The sequence below is a fragment of the Haliotis asinina genome, chromosome 10 (genome assembly GCF_037392515.1).
Source record: "Haliotis asinina isolate JCU_RB_2024 chromosome 10, JCU_Hal_asi_v2, whole genome shotgun sequence".
NCBI lineage: Eukaryota > Metazoa > Mollusca > Gastropoda > Lepetellida > Haliotidae > Haliotis > Haliotis asinina.
In genome coordinates this window covers 15911153-15932050 of record NC_090289.1, presented here as the reverse complement: position 1 = coordinate 15932050, position 20898 = coordinate 15911153, and the positions used below count along the sequence as shown (strand labels likewise).

At 38.2% G+C, this 20898-nt stretch overlaps 1 protein-coding gene across 10 annotated transcripts in view; it reads right to left on the bottom strand.

The window, feature by feature from the left end:
- The window catches only part of LOC137298984 (tensin-3-like), a 230683-nt gene that overhangs the window by 155115 nt on the left and 54670 nt on the right, over window positions 1-20898 (bottom strand). The window lies entirely within an intron of this gene.

Here is a 20898-nt window from a genome sequence, read left to right as displayed (position 1 = left end):
AATGAAATTCAAATACAGTTACAAATAAATATTCCTGTTTTCCTGAGCATTAACACTACTTATATCACAAGAAGTGCCTAGTTTGTAGCACCATAATCCTACCATAGATCCACATTCACCCATCTGCCAACATGCCTACCATAGATCCACATTCATCCCTCCACCTACATCCCTACCATAGATCCACATCCACCCCTCCACCTACATTTCTACCATACATCCACATCCACCACTCCACCTACATCGCTACCATACATCCACATCCACCACTCCACCTACATCCCTACCATAGATCCACATCCACCCCTCCACCTACATTTCTACCATACATCCACATCCACCACTCCACCTACATCACTACCATACATCCACATCCACCACTCCACCAACATCTCTACCATAGATCCACATCCACCCCTCTGCCAACATCCAGGCCAAAGATACACATTCATCCCTCCACCTACATCCCTACCACAGAGGCACATCCACCCCTCCACCTACATCCCTTCCCTTGATCCACATCCAACCCTCTGCCTACATCCCTTCCATAGATTTACATTTACCCCTCTGAATACATCCCTACCATAGATCCACATCCACCCCTCTACCAACATCCCAACCACAGATCCACATCTAACCCTCAACCTACATCTTTACCATACAGCCACATCCGCCATCCACCCCTACCACCCTACTCCCACCCCACTCCCACCTCCACCTACATCTCTACCATAGATCCACATCTAACCCTCTCAACCTACATCTTTACCATAGAGCCACATCCACAATCAACCCCTCCCACCCCACCCCACCCCACCCCTACCTACATCTCTACCATAGATCCATATCCACCCCTCGGAATACATCCCTACCATAGATCTACATCCACCCCTCGGAATACATCCCTACCATAGATCCACATCCTTACCATAGATCCACATCCACCCCTCTGAATACATCCTTACCATAGATGATCATTTGGCAAATGAGCAAAGATATAAAAGTTCTGTACAGTCCTTCAGTGTATCACTGAAAACTCTGAATTTGAACCTATAAGACTGGATGGCTAGCATGTCTCTGTCCTGGTGACAATGGTTCACCAAGCTAGCTATATGATATAACCATGTAACAAACACTGAGGCTGAAGACAGTGGGGATCACCATTCTGTAAGTGAGGGACAGTCAAAGACTGGAGATGTAACTGGGCAGTCTTTCTGTCCTTCAACTCATTGATGGAGAAATTGAGGCTTTGATGCTGATTAGATGGTACAAGACAATGGTCATGCAGTTGCAAATTCCTGGAGAGACTTGATATGCAATTATGTAAATTACTAATAATTACTTGAGAATTTTTGGCATCTGTGAATAATTATCAGTATAGTGTTACAGAAAGATGGCAACAGTTACTTCCTGTCCTGCTTTGTTACAGTTACTTCCAGGCATGGTGACTTCCCTTTGAAGTCCGTTTAGATATTAATGGGATTAGCTGAGAAAATAGCAGCCACTTGTCTTCTTCACCTTAGAGCAGCCTGAGTAGGAATGGTGCCACAGTGTTAACACAGAGTTTTCCATTTGACTGAAACCAAGACTTTACACACTGACACCATTGCCACATCAATGTTTTGTTGACCATGCCACAACATTGAGGCCCTTTCACAGTTTCCCTGGAAGCTGATACATTAGCACCTATCCTAGTCCTTCCTGTCTGCCCATACTGAGGCCCTTGGACAGCAGAGAGAACCCTGCATGTCTCATGCCTGGATAAACATGACACTTGACATTCACACTCAATTCTTTATTTTGGACATATTTCCTGGTCCAGTCCATGTAAACAAAATAACAGAGAAAATCCTGACAAGTTGGGATTGAGCAGAAGGGACTTAGCTCCAATCAAGTGACAATAGATTACAGTCAATGAGTGAGTTGTGCAGAAATATGAAACCACTATGCCTCCAAAGATCTGCTCCTGGTCCAGTGAAATATGATCCTAATGGGCTTGGGTCCTTCTCCCTGGAGACTGGTCTAGGGACATGACTAATTGACCATCAAATATTCAACAGTGACCACAGGGTTGAGCAGACTGTCCTTGCTGACCCATGTTCCACATAGGTCATGGCTGAGTCTGTAGTGTCTGATGGATCATAAAGCACTGGTTCTGCTACTTGGAACTGGTTAACTTAACCAACATAAATGGATGATAATCATATGGACTCCTAAATGTTCATCTGATAACCGGAATATCGCCAGGAAATGTGATGTTCTATAAGATCAATCCAACTTGTCACCTTTTCCATTAGAAAAGTCACACCATTTCGTTCATATTTTCAGAGGAGTTACCTATGTGAAAAGGATTTCTTTATAAATGCCTACTTCTCATTTCTGCCTTGACCACAGCAGTATCACAAGCTCCATTAGCGGTTCAATCAAACAGATTTTCATTCAATTGCCTTTGAATACCACATGAACTTCAAGCCAAATTGCCCGTAGATGAGGAGAAACATCTCAGCTAGGTGAATTACAAGGAATTACTTGATTGCATGGATCAATGTAAACGTAATGGGATATGAAACACTATCAATAAGCAGATAAGTGAACTGCATTGCTGGTCAATAGTGCATCCCATGACATGGATCAGGCTGCATGGTAAACGCCTGAGTTGAACATGGTCACTGGATAATCTTGACTGCAGAGGCCACTGTTTGTTAATATGTTTTTCGAGGTTAAAGATTATCTGCCACTATGAACAGTACTTCAGAGATGGTTTGGTTGTTTTGTGCTTATTTTAATGTGGAAGTTAGTTGTAGTTATGTTACTGTTTGTTCATTGTTAACCTGTGCCATGAGCAATATTCCAGCTATATGACTGCCACCAATAAGTAATTGAGTCTGGGCCAAACAATCAAATCCCTGGAGACAGACAACAGATATTAACCAATTTGATGGAACTCACATTAAGCTGAATTACTAAGCAGCCCAGGATCACAAAAGGGCTAATCCCTTACTGATCAACATCGAGGAATTATACCCAACTCATCAGCAATCCTTCGCACAACCTTTCATACACACAGAGAGTCAATACTGTTCATGCAACACTCAGGACAATTCTAGGTTTATCACAATAGCCTGTAAGTAATGACTCTGCAATGGATAAACCAAGCCACTATGACTTGGGTCAGAAATTTCTAGCACCTGATCACCAATCGACAGTTCTTTGCCATAAGAAGCAACTAGCAGGATTGGGTGGACAGGCTTGGTGACATGGTTGACAAATGTCATTGTACCCCAAATGCGGAGATTGATACTCATGCAGTTGGTCACTAGACTGTCTGGTCCATATTCGATTGTTTACAGACTGCTGCCATAAGGTTGGAATATTGCCAAGTGCAGCATAAAACTACACTCACTCATTCACACTTCAACAAAACCAGCATGACATCCTGGAGATCTTAAGGTATCTCCCAGGAATTTATGGCTAAATTAAAAAGTTTAATGTCTACTGTATACAATATTTATGTTAACAAGGCTCCAAAGATAGTTGCATCCATACATAGTTCTTATTTAAAGAGATGAAATCTGCTGATGCAATAACATTTACCACTGGTTTCAGTACATTATATTTATCATGAAATTTAAATGACTATGATATGGTATAAACTTATGTTGGGCAGGTTGAAGCACAGTCCAAAAGTTTTCTCCAAATCATCAATATGACACAAAGTAGGCATTGTCAGCAAAAGAGCAGCACCATGAACCATACTTTGGCTCTCTACTTTTCTCTTCCTAATGGAGTGTGCAACACAAACTAAGTATGCTATTCAAAGGAAATAACTGGGTAACAATAACAGGAATTCAGCAGGAACCTGCTAAACTACTACTAAATGTAGTGAGAGTCTTTCCTGGGAATTCAATATTGAACGAGTACAAATTCCAGGGCTGATTCTAACATTGTCCTTACAGCTAGCCGATCGTAGGCCTGCCTGAGCAAAGAATAATATTTGACTAATCGAAAGTGCCAAAGTCGACCAAATACAGAGTGATCCGAGTACTATTGTCAAGTAATCTGGGCTTTGCCTTCTCTTCACTTTTTCATTATCCCCTATGTATTCACAAATCTAATGAATAAATGCCAAAAAATCATTATACTACAGACATTGGAAAAAAGCAGTTAGTTTAAAGTCAAAACAAAGTAGCCTGGATGTAGCCTCCAAACCATTCATATTATATGAATATTTCAATATAAACGATATTCCTTTTCACTTCAAGCTCGTTGGTTATGATATTTATAACTAATTATTTTAATAATTCCATAATATTTCATCATTATTATTATTGAATTATTTTTTTTGGTTTCTATATATTTTTACTCTTAATACACGTAAACCATACAGCTTTGAAACATGTTGACCTCAGCCTTGTTGGTTACCTCATATCAAATGATTATAATTCCAAATATGTCATCATTGATTACATATTGTTTTAATAAAGTTTTAACTGTACAATAAATATATGTGAACATTTTTTTCCTAACTGTAACACACTCATAAAAATCATTAATACTTTACAAAGATGTAGCTACAAGAATCAAGTAGTTTGGAAAATGAAACCAGGTTGTGTCAACAACCGAAGGAAGCCACATGCATTTCCTGAAGCCCAGTCTGTGCAACCTGTGCCAGACCAGAGCTGGTTGGTTACAGTCAGATCCAGACAACAACATACCTGAAACCACATGAAGAACGTCTATTGCATGACAATTTCACAAACAGGAAAGCTGGTTTCCTTTTTCAAACTAATTGTGAACACATTTGTGATATAACATGGTTACCTGTTCTACTAATGGTTGAATGCAGTAATTAACAATGATTTTACCTCTCACCTCTGGGATAATTAGTGGAAATACCTTTAACCAGCTGTGGGATTTGCAAGTAAGCTTTTACATAAAAATATCTACTTTGCACTTAAATTATAATCATTAGTATATTCAGATTATTATCAGTTAACTGAAACACACTGTACAAGATACTTGATTTGAAACATCCATGTGATCAAAATTTTCACTGACCTAGATCTAACAATGACCGACTGATCAAAGTGAAAGTCTCGGGATGATCATGTCATATAAAACAAGTGTGACTTCATTTAGGCAATTCGAAGGCAACCAAATGAAAATATGTATTGCTTTGAGAAATACATTCCAACTAAATTTCACGACAGCTAATCAGCAATACTGTTTGGGCACACTGAATATTTGAATTAGTTATTAGTCATCTGTTTGCTGAAGAATTTTACAACTTTGGTCTGATCACATCATTCCACAAGTAGGCAAAGTGTCTTATTGGGGATGTTTGTGCAGGCTAAGCTTATTGTTACAGGGTAATAGTGCACCTGTCCACATTACACAGATCTCAGGCATCCTCCACCAGCAGCCAGCTATGGCTTTGTGGGGTTTATCTGGGGCAGAATGGGCAAGGGTCCTGCTTGTTAGGCCAGACAGGAATGAACAGCTGGCCACTTATAACTCAGTCAATCACACTTGTTTACATACTTTTTCCACAAAACAAAGGGGTATTCAGTGTTAACTGGTTGGGTGTCAGTACTTTTAGGCACTGATGACATGTATCTTATGGTTGTAGTGCAACCATTTCTGGGCAGCACTTGTCAATACTGCTTTTCCTGCATCTCATGAAGCCCTTTTCATCTTGAATTTGAACCTCCAAATAAAAACAGTTTGATTTACATCAACAACTTCCTCTGCCATACATATATCCAAGGAGTACCTACAACTACACTTGTGCCCAGAGATCAGTTTCAAGCATTAGTTTCTGAAACTTCAAGACTTTTACCATGTTTTTAGGAAATAAATCAGTTCGTTACAGGTAACCAAGAATACCTGGGACAGATGGGTAATGAGTTGAACCCGGTTACACATCTCAATACACAGACCCGTTATGATCATGTGATAAAGACATTAATCAGTGTAATATATTATTCTTTCACGATTAAATTGTACATTGTATTTTTTATGACTTGGATATAATTTACAGTTACTTCTTTTGAACACCATGCATGATTAAGCTATAGGAAAACTCATAATTTTAGCCTCTGAGCTAAATAATATGTTGCCATTTCTTGCAAATATGCTGTCACCAATTAGTTTAATGGGTATTGGGGTTGGGCAGGGTAGGGCAGTAGGGGGTGGGATACCTGGGTAGAAAACATGGACCCTTCCCAGTCCTATTAGCAACATACATTGTAATGAATCATATATGAGCGGACCAGGTATCTGTTTTCAGCAACTCAAGACAAACTAGACCAAAGTCAAACACATCCTGCAGCTCAGGCTAAGTGGAATGTAAGGCTGCAATTCCCCTCTGAAGGTCAAGTGGAATATTATAAGGATTGCAATTCCCCTCTGAAGGCCAAGTGGAATATAGGATTGCAATTCCCCTCTGAAGGCCATGTGGAATATAGGACTGCAGTTCCCCTCTGAAGGCCATGTGGAATATAGGACTGCAGTTCCCCTCTGAAGGCCAAGTGGAATGTAGGACTCTAATTCCCCTCTAAAGGCCATGTGGAATATAGGACTGCAGTTCCCCTCTGAAAGCCATGTGGAATATAGGACTGCAAGTCCCCTCTAAAGGCCATGTGGAATATAGGATTGCAATTCCCCTCTGAAGGCCAAGTGGAATATAGGATTGCAATTCCCCTCTGAAGGTCAAGTGGAATATAGGATTGGAATTCCCCTCTGAAGGCCATGTGGAATATAGGATTGCAATTCCCCTCTGAAGGTCAAGTGGAATATAGGATTGCAATTCCCCTCTGAAGGCCATGTGGAATATAGGATTGCAATTCCCCTCTGAAGGTCAAGTGGAATATAGGATTGCAATTCCCCTCTGAAGGCCATGTGCAATATAGGACTGCAATTCCCCTCTGAAGGCCAAGTGGAATATAGTGGAACTCCCCACTAAGAGGCAAATGGAACACTGGACAGTAATTCCCCACTGAAGGCCAAGTACTTCAAACGGACTGCAATTTACCACAATATGATATAGGAACAAGCTGATTGGTTGCTGTAATATCATCCAGAAACAAACTGATTGGTTGCTACAATATGATACAGAAAGTAACTGATTGGTTGCTACAATATGATACAGACTAGAACCAGTATAGCAGCACCAATGTGCCTCCAACAAAGTATCAACATCATTAAGTGTTCCAGAGGTCTGTGTCAGTGGTTTCCCAGGTTTGTTCTATTCTGGACACGCTTGTTATTTTAAAGAAGATAAACAAGACATCTGATTTCCTGACCTAGCACATGACAACATTGAACTAGCTTCACCTGTCAAACACACACAAACAACAGAGATTTACTGTCTTCAGGAGGACCTGCCATCATGCCATATTTTCCTTCACAACCAAACAGTTTATCTGTGGCTGCTACAGAGGAGACTGTCCCAGTCCCATCTGGCCACAGCAATACTTGACAATGACTTGAGCAGTGGTCAAGTAACTAAAAACATTGGCAAAATGGCTTTTATGTCTTGTGAGACTTCCATGTGCACAAAAAAGTGAGGGTTCCCAGTTTGGGAAATTTAAGAAAGTCACATCTCTATGTTTGTCATTTAAGACTTTTTATAAGTTTTACAAAACTCTGAACATTACATTGGATTTTGTTAAAGGCTAGAACAATTCACCTAATTCTTTCATGGATTTGTTGGTCATGTGAAAGAGATCGTCGATCTTAAGGAATTCATGTGCATCCCTATTAAACAAATTCCTTGAAGGAAAAACCTTACTTTTGCATCTTATAAAATATTGCCAAATGATAATTGATAATGGATATTTTTTTCTAAATTGGTTATTTGCTAAACATTATTATCATTTTTTTTCATTTGAACAGACAAAAGATCCAAAACAATTTCCTATTTAAGATAGATAAGACAAAGCAGCATATTTAACCACAGAATGGCTGCAGCTCAAGTAGAAGTGTTGGTCTACTAGTGGTAGATATGACACTCCACAGCAACTAGATTCCTTCTGAGAAGAGGATGGAGAAATCTACAGACACACTATTCATATTAGCATTGTCAGGGATGCTCCTCTGAGGCAAGTCAAATACATGTGATCTAAAGGCATATCCGTATCTCCATTCAGCCACAATACAAATCTCAGATATCATAAATCGTGTGCCTCATTCCAGAGATGCACAGACATTTGACTAAGGCTTGTGCTGTTGGTGGTATAAATCACAGTTATATCACAGCACTTCTTTGACATGAGGGCACAATTACAACATAGCAACCAAAGTTCACAGCATATTTCTTGCACCAAGTAATTGATAACAAATTTCCCTGTGGTCAGCAAACCTATAGTGCGCAGTGGCCAGATGAAAGGTATACACACAAAGGTCAAATAGCCACTGAACTGATAGGACAGGGCACCATGAACAAACAAAATTCACTCTATATGTCGAAACAGAATAGACCGAATGCTACTTCTAACACCTGACATATTTATTTTCCACATCCATGTCAGTCAATGAAGTGATTCATGTCCATTTCATTAAGAGGCTTTAAAGTCTTATAGACCTGGGTAAGACTTTCATAATTATCTTCCCGTGAAAACCTTCAACTTATTACCTCTAACTGAAAATGTAATAATGGTCATATTTACCACCAAACAGAAAACATGGTAACGGAACAAAACTGAATACCAACTTTTAAACTGATAATAAAGTAGCCTGTCATACAGACCCTGATGCAAATCTATCCAAGAAAGCCCACACAAGTCTGAGAAGGAAGAAAGTCTCAGGGCTCCATTTCATTATATCATGTTACTTTTACTCCAAACTTTTTTTCAGTAAAATATACTTCGGAAACTACTTGTTATAGTCTAATAATAAATTTAAGACATTGATATCTTTGTTGATGTCCTCTAAAATATGACAGCTGTTTCAATGTTTCAAAACAATAAACCCAAACGTTGAGCCTTCAAGTGCTTTCCCTCTAGTAATGAGAATCTTGTCCACAACACTGTTTATTGTCTTTTTCCTACAAGTGTTTTATAGGAGTCACATGAAAGCACTACATTTTCTTCCATATTTCAATAGTATGGGGAGAGGCCTATTCTTTCCCTATGATGACAAAGACCTCTAACCTTGTGCTATATTTACAATGTAAACAATAATATCGCCATGTGCTTCATTTCAGCGGGAAGGAGATAGAAAGCTGAACCACCAGATACTGGTTGTGCTGTGGACACTGATCAGGACGGGGTCTGATGAACTCAAAATTGGATAAAATCTTCACTTTGGCACATTGTTTATTTGGGTGTTTAGATGAAAAGAAACTAGAAAATACTGCATGTTCATGGGTGGATTTTGTGAACATTGATAAAATCTACATCCAGCATTCATTTGATTGGAGTGTGTGATGCACACCAGAAATACAAAAAGGGTCTGAGACTCATCTTCCTTGACAGCACAACTGCTTGAATTGAGAGTAAAAAAAATTATCTGTAACATTCCACACATCCTTTGACAATAAGTTCAGCAGAGTGATGGGTAATTGTTTCATGAAACTATTTCATATTGACAAAAGCAAGATCATACAAAAATAATTTCTTAAGACAACAAAAAAATTTAATTATCAAAAAAGTTATTGGAAAATTCAGGAAAAATAACAGTCATCATATTATCTAAAAAGTATTCACATTTGACATGTGAAATAAACCACAAGCTATAAGCTATCCTGTGAGCATGTTTACAAATTGTTCAAGTCAACAACCATTGAGCTGAACACAAGAAGCAATCCAAACAGGTTGGTCATGACACAAGCATTCAACATGCAACCTGGAATCACCACAGCTAGCAAAGACAACACATCATGTTAATTTCACACAAAACATCTAAAATCAAACAGTGGTATGAAATCAGCGACTGGCAGAATGAGACGGCAGCCACATGATGAGGCATTTAAATTCCTCATTACTATCTCTGTCAAGGCTGCTCTTGCGAGATTACTGAACACAGTCAAAGGTACCTACCTTTATAACTCTCCGCCTTCTTGAAAAGTATTTTTTAAAATTTTTCCCAAAGCATCCATGGATTTTTAGGCGACCCATGCTTAAAGCATGGCATGCCTTGAGTTGGTTTTCACACAATGGATAGCACTGAGGCCAATTCGTGCTGTTTTGGGGACCGTCTCAAAGTACTGGAAGTCAATTATTGGGAAAGTGTGCTGTGATCCAATTATTGTTGATGAAGTGAAACTGGATCGCTGTCGGAGGATTTCTAGGGGTCATCCTATGTGCACGAAGGGTCAGGTACGATTACAGTGATCAAAAGGCAGTCATTAGCACTTTGTAAAGATAATAACACCGAGATAGGATACTTACTAAGAAAACTGTATGGAAAACTGATGATTTGCCTAAGAAAATTGTCTGACGTTACCTGTGAATTATTCCAGTTGATACAATTTGCTCTGATATTAACAGGAATGCGTCTCTGGTCTCAATGTTAATTGTAGGGATTCCCAATGTTTAGCCTTCATATCAGTCCAGACACCTTGCTACAGTTTCACAGGCTAATTCTAATTGTAGGTCATTTGTGTGGTACTCATCAGCAGCTAGGCTGATAATTGAAGCTCAAATTTTGTCCAGTCACAATCAAGACTTCATGTTCATTGAAGCACTTCACATTGAAACTAACACCTGATTGTTCATTCAAAGTATTCTTAATTTTGCTACATTAAAATGTTTTCTTTTAAATTATCTTTTTAAAAGAAAATTGAATTGTGTAGCAAAGATTTAGCAACATTTTGACATAGATTCTAATGTTGTTGTCAAGCATCACTTGACGACTCTAGAAAATATGTTGAAACATCACTAATACAAATTAAAGAAAGTTGTATATCCATAAAATAGTCCTCATCCTTCATGTAGTCAACTTCTACAATGTGATTCAAAGAACCCTGCCTAACAGTTGAATATTTCAACTACTGTTATTTAATCTAGACTTGATTTTTTTTAAACAAGGTAAAATATTCATTCAAAGAAATTTTGATCTACAGCACTCTTTATCAGTTATGCCCCTCACTATTCAGCAACTAAGTGTGAATATTTCAAAACATTATTTGCAAGTACAAATGATCCATTTCACAAAGAAAGACCCCCAGCAATGTCAGCAGTGAACTTTACCGGGGTGTGTCACAGGCCTTCATATGGAGTTCATCTACATGAAAGAAACAAATCCCTTTTGCCCATTAATGAAAAGTGATTTTGTATACACTTAGGCATTTCAGTTGCTTTCTTTGTATGAAAAATATGGGCACTCTGATTACAAATTCAGCATAAAGTGAGGATTTCTTTGAAATCTCTACTGATGGCATACCACTGGCAGATAAATGTAGGTACAACTGGCCTTACTAAGTTAAAGTAAAGTGACATTTGAACTGTATCACATCTGAATTAGGTAAAACCGATCATGATGTTTTGTTTTTCGTACTGAAGGTGAAGATAATTACAAAGATAAATACAATACTTAGTTTTTCATTCATATAACTGTAGAGTTTCATCTCATGTTCTTTATAGGAGATTTCATTAATTTACCCCAAAATAGATCTTTCAGTCTGAAACATCTGATGTGTCCTTTTTACATGTATGAAAGAGGAAAATATGATAAAGGGATCAGATTTTTTTCCACTTGAGATGTCCCCTAAAGTTCTTGCTCAACGATCAATTTTTTGTGTAGCCAGTGATGGAAGGACCCGGCATACCAGTGCACTCTGGCTGGCCAATTGTTAATACAAACATCAGTGTTGAGTCACGACAAACTTACAAGCCACAGACTACTATCTTCACCTAACCTTAAATCTCAAGAAAAAATGGAGGAACATTGTAGAATCATGAAGGATACTGTCTAGCACTGAGACTGAAGTGAGAGACACACATGCAAATTACAGACAAAACAAGAAAGGGAGACACAAAGCTGGTTAGGTTGTCGTTAGCCTGGTTCTGTTTCAAGTTCAGGTGGGTTTATCAAGAATTCTTGTGAGTTTATTTTGGTAGCTGTTTAATATTTACAACATATAATATCTATAAATGCTGGTCAGTTACAAACAAATAGAACCGAAGGCAAATATAAAATGGAAAATCAATACTTATTCAATCCAAATCAAAACAAAATCAGTACAAATCACGAACAGAAGGAAGGGCAGTAAAAAGTAAAGCAATAAAACATCATCTATATCATATTTTGAAGTAACAAGATAATAATGTTTTATGACTGAATACTGAAAGAATTCTTTTAAAATTGATACAGGACAATGATTCTCCTCTTTGCATCTTGCCTGTGACAGTAAGAAAGCTAGACGCTGGAATTCTAGAGGAGGGCCAGCACCCAAAAGAGGAATCACATACTCTCTTTCTATGCTACTGAAATCGAATTCCAATAAAATGACTAAAAATCCTGTGAGAGTCCGTGTTACAACAAAGGACTTTGAAGGTCTGATTTCTTTATGGCGATATGCAAATGACCGTAAAATTACGAGCAAAGTCCCTCAGCTGTTTTATTTCCATGTTTGATTCCTGAAATGATTTCTTTGAAAGACGTAATATGAAGCACTATTGATCCCCTGGGTCACACCGCGGAAAATGACCCATTTGTCGCAGCTGGGTCGTAATAGCTGGGGGGGAGGGGGTGTTTTATCAGTTATGGATGTTAGTCAATCAAATGTTACAATCTTATTAATGGCTTTAAACAGATTCTAAACAGTTAAACTGTCAGGCACCAAATGTTCATATTAATGATGATTCAGTACAGAATTAAGAATACCTGAAAATTGAAGCTAAATATAGAATTGCTATGTAAAGCAGAATTGAACATCATTTATGAAAAAAAGTTGGATCAATTTTCTGAAAATGGGTCAATGAATTCTTTTTCCTTCAACTGTCATATTTCCACACTGCTGTCCACGTAATTACTACTATTACACAAGTCATTTCAGTGTTCATTCGGGAGCTGTTTATTCTCTCCAAGATAATATAGGATATCACATAGGCTAAATTACACGCAATGGGAGATGAGGCATCAGATAGTCATTTCTCTGGCAACTTGAAATGAATCCTTCCACAGTTTGACAGGAGTCTTTATTCATAAATCGATATTATGTTTGATGAAGCTTTTATGACACTGTACGTTAGATCAGTCATTGCCCCTAGTAGTACTTAAAGCTGTCTTTATATATTGTACCCTCATAGAGAATTGTATACATATGACATCAAAATTACAAGGTGGCATGTACCAAGTGATACAAATCAAATATTCACCAGAATTGTGAAATATCTGATGAACAAGGTTTGTGTCACAAATTGTAACCGCTTAAAATGTGTGTCCCAACTATATTACTTTTGGCTTTGTTCATCCTTCCTGTTATGTAAAAGTCGTCTATAAAGTAAGTCTAGATTTCCATTATCTCCGACTCTAGTTCAGTTTAAGTCAACTCACTTGTTATATACTTTAGGAGATGACGGGTTAGTCTACCAATTAAGGACGGGAGTTAATTTTTGCCAGGTGTCCTTCATAGCATTAGCTCAGAAGGGGTAATGTCAGAGGTATCTAACAGGAACTGGCAGAGGTGATAAGATATCCCCATTGGCTATTGGTGGGGCCAGGGTCAGTTCCAGAGAGGCTTCTGATAATTTACTTTTTCTGGCATCTTGTTATCTGCTACAGGCTACAATCAGGAGAAGTTTGTCTGGCCACAGTTGTTAGTGTGAGGATGGTTAGAGCTGTCACAGTTCCAGCTACCTGTGAGATGTTATTGTGAAGATGGTTAGAGCTGTCACAGTTCTAGCTACCTGTAAGAGGTTAGTGTGAGGATGGTTGGAGCTGTCACAGTTTTACCTACCTGTGAGAGGTTAATGTGAAGATGGTAGGAGCTGTCACAGTTCTAACTGCCTGTGTGATAGGTTAATGTGAAGATGGTGGGAGCTGTCACAGTTCTAATCAGAGGTTGGTGTGAAGATGGTGAGAGATGTCACAGGTCTAGCTACCTGTGAGATATCAGCGTGAGGATGGTTGGAGCTGGCACAAACCTAGCTGCTTGTGAGAGTTTAGTGTGAGTATGGTTGGAACTGTCACAGTTCTAGCTACCCATGCATGAAGATCTTTGAAGCTGTGGCTGAGCTAGCAGTAATTATACTTAGAGAGCAAATAGAACTTTCATACAGGATTTACCCCTCTAAGGTAATCTTCATGCATAAAACACAAAACCAAAGAAATCTGAATGTCCCCTGGTCCTGCCACTTTTTAAGTCTTTATGGCCATTTAGAGTTAGTGAGTGAGCATGCTACCTTTAGCAATATTCCACTAATATCAGAGTGGGGGACACCAGAAATGAGATTTATATATTGCACTCACATGGGAAATCGAACCCAGGTCTTTGGCATAACAAGGGCTTTAACCACTAGGCTATTCCACCTCTATAGAACATGGTTGTAATTTGCAACAATGAATATCATAGATACATGTAATAGCTTCTTGGCCCTTCATCAGGTGATCCACTCCCAATGGGACGAAGATGCTATCACGAAAGGCATAATTCTAGTCAATATGGTCATTCCACAAATCTGTGAACAGAAAACTAAAAGACATGGGCAGGTTTTCACAGAGCACCAATTAATTTGTCGCCTGAATTCCATCATTCTCCACTGAACAGAGGAAGGACCTGGTGACATGGTCATCTTCACTACATAATAGAACTGACCAAGCAGCCAATGCCAATATGATTAATTTTCTCGGTCCTTATCACATCAATGCCGAGCAGGAAATTGACAAAGGTACAGATCAAGAATCTCCCTCTTACCCTGACTGTAAACATTGTCAGCGTACACCGCATAGCATCTACCCGGGAGTGGCTTTGTGAGGTGGAATTACTTTTACTGACACCATGTCCAGAAATGTTTGTAACACTTAGCTGATTTTGAACAGAATGAAGAATGTTCCATTCTTCCATCGGTTCACTCAAATTACAGTTCATATAATGAAGTAAAAGTAATCCTGATCAATATCCATGTACAATGTATGTTGAACGTAAATCTAATACTGCCAACAAGCATATTGCTGACGGAAATTTAGAGCATATTATGGTTTGTAAATGTGGGAAGATAATCTGCAGAAGCCACTAAAATATGTCCTGGTCATATTTGGAAAACTGATGGGATAATCAAGCCAAATAATAGAGGCAAGCAACCTTTATCACCCAATTCACCAAGGTTCACTCTTTGGTCTGGGTAATACAAGAAGCCATCAGGATGGGCACACGCCAGTTTACTAAATTATTTGGATAACAAGAGTTAGTGCCTCTTGAGTGAGACAAAATGATGGAGCTCATGGGCAGTCACGGAAGTCGAAGACACTGATATGGCTGATTAGTGCAGCTGCTGACCAGTGGCTGACCAGTCCCTGTCCAGTCGCTGCCCTGGGTCTCCATCACTAGACATATAGCACTGCACAAGGCAGAGGGAGGGAGCTTGATGACTGCATTAGGTAGTAATGACTGATAAATGCTGGGTGCAAAGTTGCATCTGGTAAGGACATAGGTGACTCTTTAACATATTCTCGTAGTCCAATACTAAGATATACAAAAATAGTGTAAAATAATTCTCAAAAGAGTAGACAGCCCTATTTCTTCATATTATTTCCAGACTGTCAAAATGTATTTCTTGTCTGGTGCACAATGCCACAATGAAGTGGTGCTTTACTCATCAACACCAGAAGAATTCTTGGGAAGATGTGACTTGAAACTTCCAAATCCTCAGTTGAGCTTTTGTACTTCATCTACATTTTCTCTATTGTCTGTATTGTATTTATTTACAAAATAAAAGACCATCCCAGTCCATTTCCATTAAATGAACATAATTAATTTTCTTGGCATCCAATTGTCAACACTGCACTATACTGCACTTGTCAAATGAAAATCCCTGTTTTCAGAAAGTTTCCAAACTGTTACTATTAATCAGATTTTTGATAATCTGCAATATTTGCCTTTCCCTTGAATCAGCTCTGCACATACAATCAAGGAACAATGGCTGTTGCTGCATGAACAAATTAGCGGGCCATGCACACGCCAGTCTCCCTATGCAGCCGGCTCAAGGGGGAACACCCACAGCAGTACATTAATTAACTCACTGGCCCATGCTTCAGTGAATCCTAAACTCTCCTCTTGAAACATGCTCAAATCAAAATAATTGTACGAGAAGGAGAATATAATAATGCTACCATTTAGAGAAGCTGGAAGGTGATGTGCTGAGTCCAGCAGGTCAGTTCAATAACTGGAAGCTGTGGAGATGTAACCCATGTTGAACAAATATGCCCCAGAGATACTGGTCAGTCATGGAAGTATTTATGCCACTTGTCATGAGTATGAATTATTAAAATCTGAGTCATTAACCTTCCTGGTGCCTCCTCAGTATTGGCAGTATCACTGAAACGTTGATGGTTTTTGGAGGAAATCAGAGAAGGTTCTCAGTGTTGGTACAATACAAGTATTGGCAATATTGCTGAAGGTTTGTCAGTACTGGCAAGACAGTATTGCTGAAGGTTCATCAGTACTTGTAGTAGGACAAAGCCACATGTAGACATGTGTGTTTGAATTTAATGAACTGAATCTAATTCAATAAACATAACATCCCCAAAACCACAAATGCATTAAAAGAATTAAATTTCACATCTGGGTAAATGAAGAGAGAAGCACATCTAATGTTACTAAACACCCCTGAGATTTCAAAGCTCTCTTATCATCCACCTCCCTTCACTGCTGCTGCTGTGAATTATTAATGTCTGTGTAATCAGATTGTAGTTTTAGGCCTTGCTTTGTCACTGAAGGGATTTAAGTTCACTGATCAAGAATTTCATTAGTGTAATATCTGAATACTCTGGTCACCAGCTTATGGGGGCTCTTCAAAGGCAATTGTGTTGGTCTGAAGAACCAGAATGTTTTCATTCAGATTAGACTTTTAATATCCAGATTCCATTCCTTCACAGTGTATGAAATGAAATCTTAATTTTCAACTAAACAAGATTCTGAATAATTTCTTGTCTTATTGATAAAAATAACAAAACAAACACCCATTATGGCTCAGTACACAGACAATCAAAGTGTTTCTCCATGCCATGTTCTTGAACACATACTTGAAAGAGAATCTAAACAACAACAATGCATTATCAATGTGAAAGTATTTCAGAGGTTAAGTAAAATTGTACACTCCAATAAAGTGAATAAATATTTAGGTGAGAACAGGATTTACATTTTCTTTTTTTCAAAAACGTATTCTTGAAAACATAATTTACTGTAAATTGAAAATGTGAAAGGTTTAGGATTTTTCAGGTTTGCGCAAACTTTTGAAGAGAGTGTCAAAAGCTAATATATCCTGAGAATTCGAAACCAAAAATGTTACACTCGTGATCCTGAGGTCAGAAAGAGGCTCAACATGTAATCTCCTGATGTATACAGCTCTCATAACACTGACTGGTAAATATAAAAGTTGCAACAGTGACTAGTATATTACTGTTATTACTCTGACAGTACAGTACTGTCACAACACTGAGTCTTATATACCTGTCAGAACACGTATACATGTATACTGGTATACATGTCTCAATGTGTAATTTCACTGGAATGTAACTCTCATAACACTCATGGACAACTGTTACAATGTTGACTAGCATTGCCAATAATATTTCATATCAGTCCAATGTAACATTTCATGAGGTAGAAAAAGCCACCTTGCATTTGGAATATAGGTTTAATAAATGCAGGAAAAACAAGACCTGATTCGTCTTGTTCAACAGGAAAACTTTTTCACAAGCTGGACATAATCCAAAAAAGCAACTTTACCAGTCCACAGATCTACTCTTTCCACTCACATTAAGATACGTAAATGTAATTTTTCATTTCAAGTAAAAACTTTATTTACTTCCAGAAAATATCCCCATGTTTCACATCTAACCAGTCAACCAATCCTGTACAGGTGTTGCATCTATGTGGTTAGTTGTGTTGCCACACTAGTTCAAATAAGTCAACAGAATCACATTGCACCTCACAAAGAACAAATCGAATCCTACTCCAAATCGTGTTCATTTCCGCTACTAAATCTGTAATCGTGTTCCCCATCTACTACTGAGGTCTGACCGTTTAAATGGGTTTGTCATCACTCTCTTTGTCACAACAACCACTCTTCCTGCTCAAACTGTCTCTATTCTGTCTTTAAGTGGAAATTGACCAGTGAATGACTTGTCTGTGTCTCAAGTAATAAATCTAATGAACTGTTTGACGGACTCATTGATGCCATGAAGAAAGTAGTAATGGGAGACTGGCTGTGACCCTCCCCTCCCTTGTATGTCCCCCTCAACTGCTGGCTGCACACCTTGATTAGTCATCAGTCCAAGTCTCTTATCTGAACAATACTTTGGTGAATATGGGTGCACAATATTTTATATGTCCCTAATATACTTTGATTGTAAAACTGGCTGATTGATTATCAGTATACCAAAAAAGATATTGCGCTAATATCAAGATACAGATATGAAACTGTTTAACATAGTGTAAGACTATCCATGTTTTTAAAATTGTGTAAGACTATCCAGCTTATTGAAATAGTGTAAAACTTGCCAGATCACTAAATAGTGTAAGACTTTGCAGGTAACTAATATGGTGTAAGACTATCCAACTTATTCAAATGGTGTAAGACCATCCTCTATCTAGTAGTTTGATCATTGGCCAACAAATGAAATTATCTTGGTATATTTGCAACACCTTCCATACAATGTTCTTCACAAGCATGAGATCCCGCAAACCCTCTCCATCCGGTGTCCCAAGAGTCTGTTTCCCCCTTCCACTGCTGTCAATTTCACACCTGGCTAGTCAGGTAATGAACCTGATAACTCCCTCTATTGTTCTGGGGACAAATGGTCCGTATCTTTGTTCCACCCCCTCAACAAGCATAAATCAGTCAGAAAGACAGATTTGTAAAATCAAAACCAGATGGAACTAAAATAAGCAAAACAAAAGACAAAAAATCCATTGTAATTCACAAAACCAGACTAATGAGAATGGACAAGCATATGTTTATATTGCAGTTATATGGATAAAATACTTAACCATCTCCCATCTTTTAGAAACAAACATTATGTCAAAAGCCTTTTCCAATGTTTGAAATGTAACACACATAAGTGAGCACACAACCATTCTGACCGAGGACTGAGACTATTACTGTAATGTGTTTGTACATGAAAACAGATTGATTAAAACCATGAGGTCCATGCCTGTGTTTCAGTACTACCAGCAGATGTGTGTAATTATAGTTACATCACGGTGTTATCGTACAGCACAAAGCCACTTGAGCCTCAGATTACACACATTACCAGGTGAGCTACAGAGCCTTTGTTAATAACACACCCACACTGAACATCTCCCGGTACTGTCAATAGGGGAGGGTCTCTGTACAGGTGATACAGTAACGGTCATATGGTCAAATTAGGGAGACTGCTGTCTGTCTAATCCCCTCTTTATACTGTAAGATCTATTATCATTGTGCAGGCAAGCAGGCAGGTATAATTTGATCACAGGGTTTCATATGAATATCAGTCATGATACCTCCATGCCAGAGATTCAATAACTAGTGGACATGAGATTTACATGGCTTGTGGTCAATATGAAATCACGAAGAAAGCAGAGCTGATATCTCAGGATGAAAGATCTTGAATCTATTGTTCAGAAACAAATCTACTGTCATCTGCACTGTCAACACTGTATGGTTATTGTTGCCTTTAGAGTCACATTATCTAATCCATTGAATATATGGAGGCTAATTGAGAAATTTATTATAAACAGAAAACCTGCCTGAAGATGATGAAAAGTTAGGGATTGCCAAGCCATTGCAGTGTGATGTAAGGCAAGATGATAAGATGTAAGGCAAGATGATAAGATGTAAGGCAAGATGATAAGATGTAAGGCAAGATAAGATGTAAGACAAGATGATAAGATGTAAGGCAAGATGATAAGATGTAGTAGGGTCCAGCAGTGTGGTGTAAGAATTTGAGACAAATGACTAAACTTATATGCATGGTACACTGATCTGCTGATTCAAAATTTCTCAAATACAAAAGTGAATCTAAAGTTTTGAGGGGCAACAATTCTTTCTTATCAGAGTCTGATACATGTAGAGAATATCACTGCTAAGAAATTCTTGAAAAGGTCATCATGAGCATAGAAGAAATCCTTTGTTTCATCACTGCCTGAACAGATTCTGTTTTTATTCATTGGATACATGATTCCACAAAGATTACTTGAAATATTCTCACAACACTAACACATTCTAGACCACAACATCTGGACCTCAAGCAATGGAAACTGAGATGACTGGCATGAATGATCCACATATAGAATACTAAAATTCTGCAATTAAAATTTTTATTCTATTGCATCAGTTACCACAATTCCATTTTATCAGAGCCACGGGCAAATACAAACACAATATCTCATCATCCCCGAATGCTCTTAAATCTATCACATCCAATCAATGAGGCTCTATTTTCAGAAAGTCAACAATCTCTTTCTTTGATATTTGGTCAGTTGATGCAGTGTGAATGGATTTCATGGTCCGTTTTCAATTGAAAGGCCAGTTAGATTCAGGGCTCATTCAGTTTGAAGGAAACACTCTGCATTTAAACTGGAGTCTGATTTCAAAAGTGCACATTGAACGCATATATGATGATATGATAGCTTTCATGAAGATTGAAAGGATTGTTTGTAACAATGGCATGTAATCATCAATTATTCTCTATAAATTAATTCAAAATAGAATACAAAATTCAAAGATGTGTTTGGAAACAGGAAATACG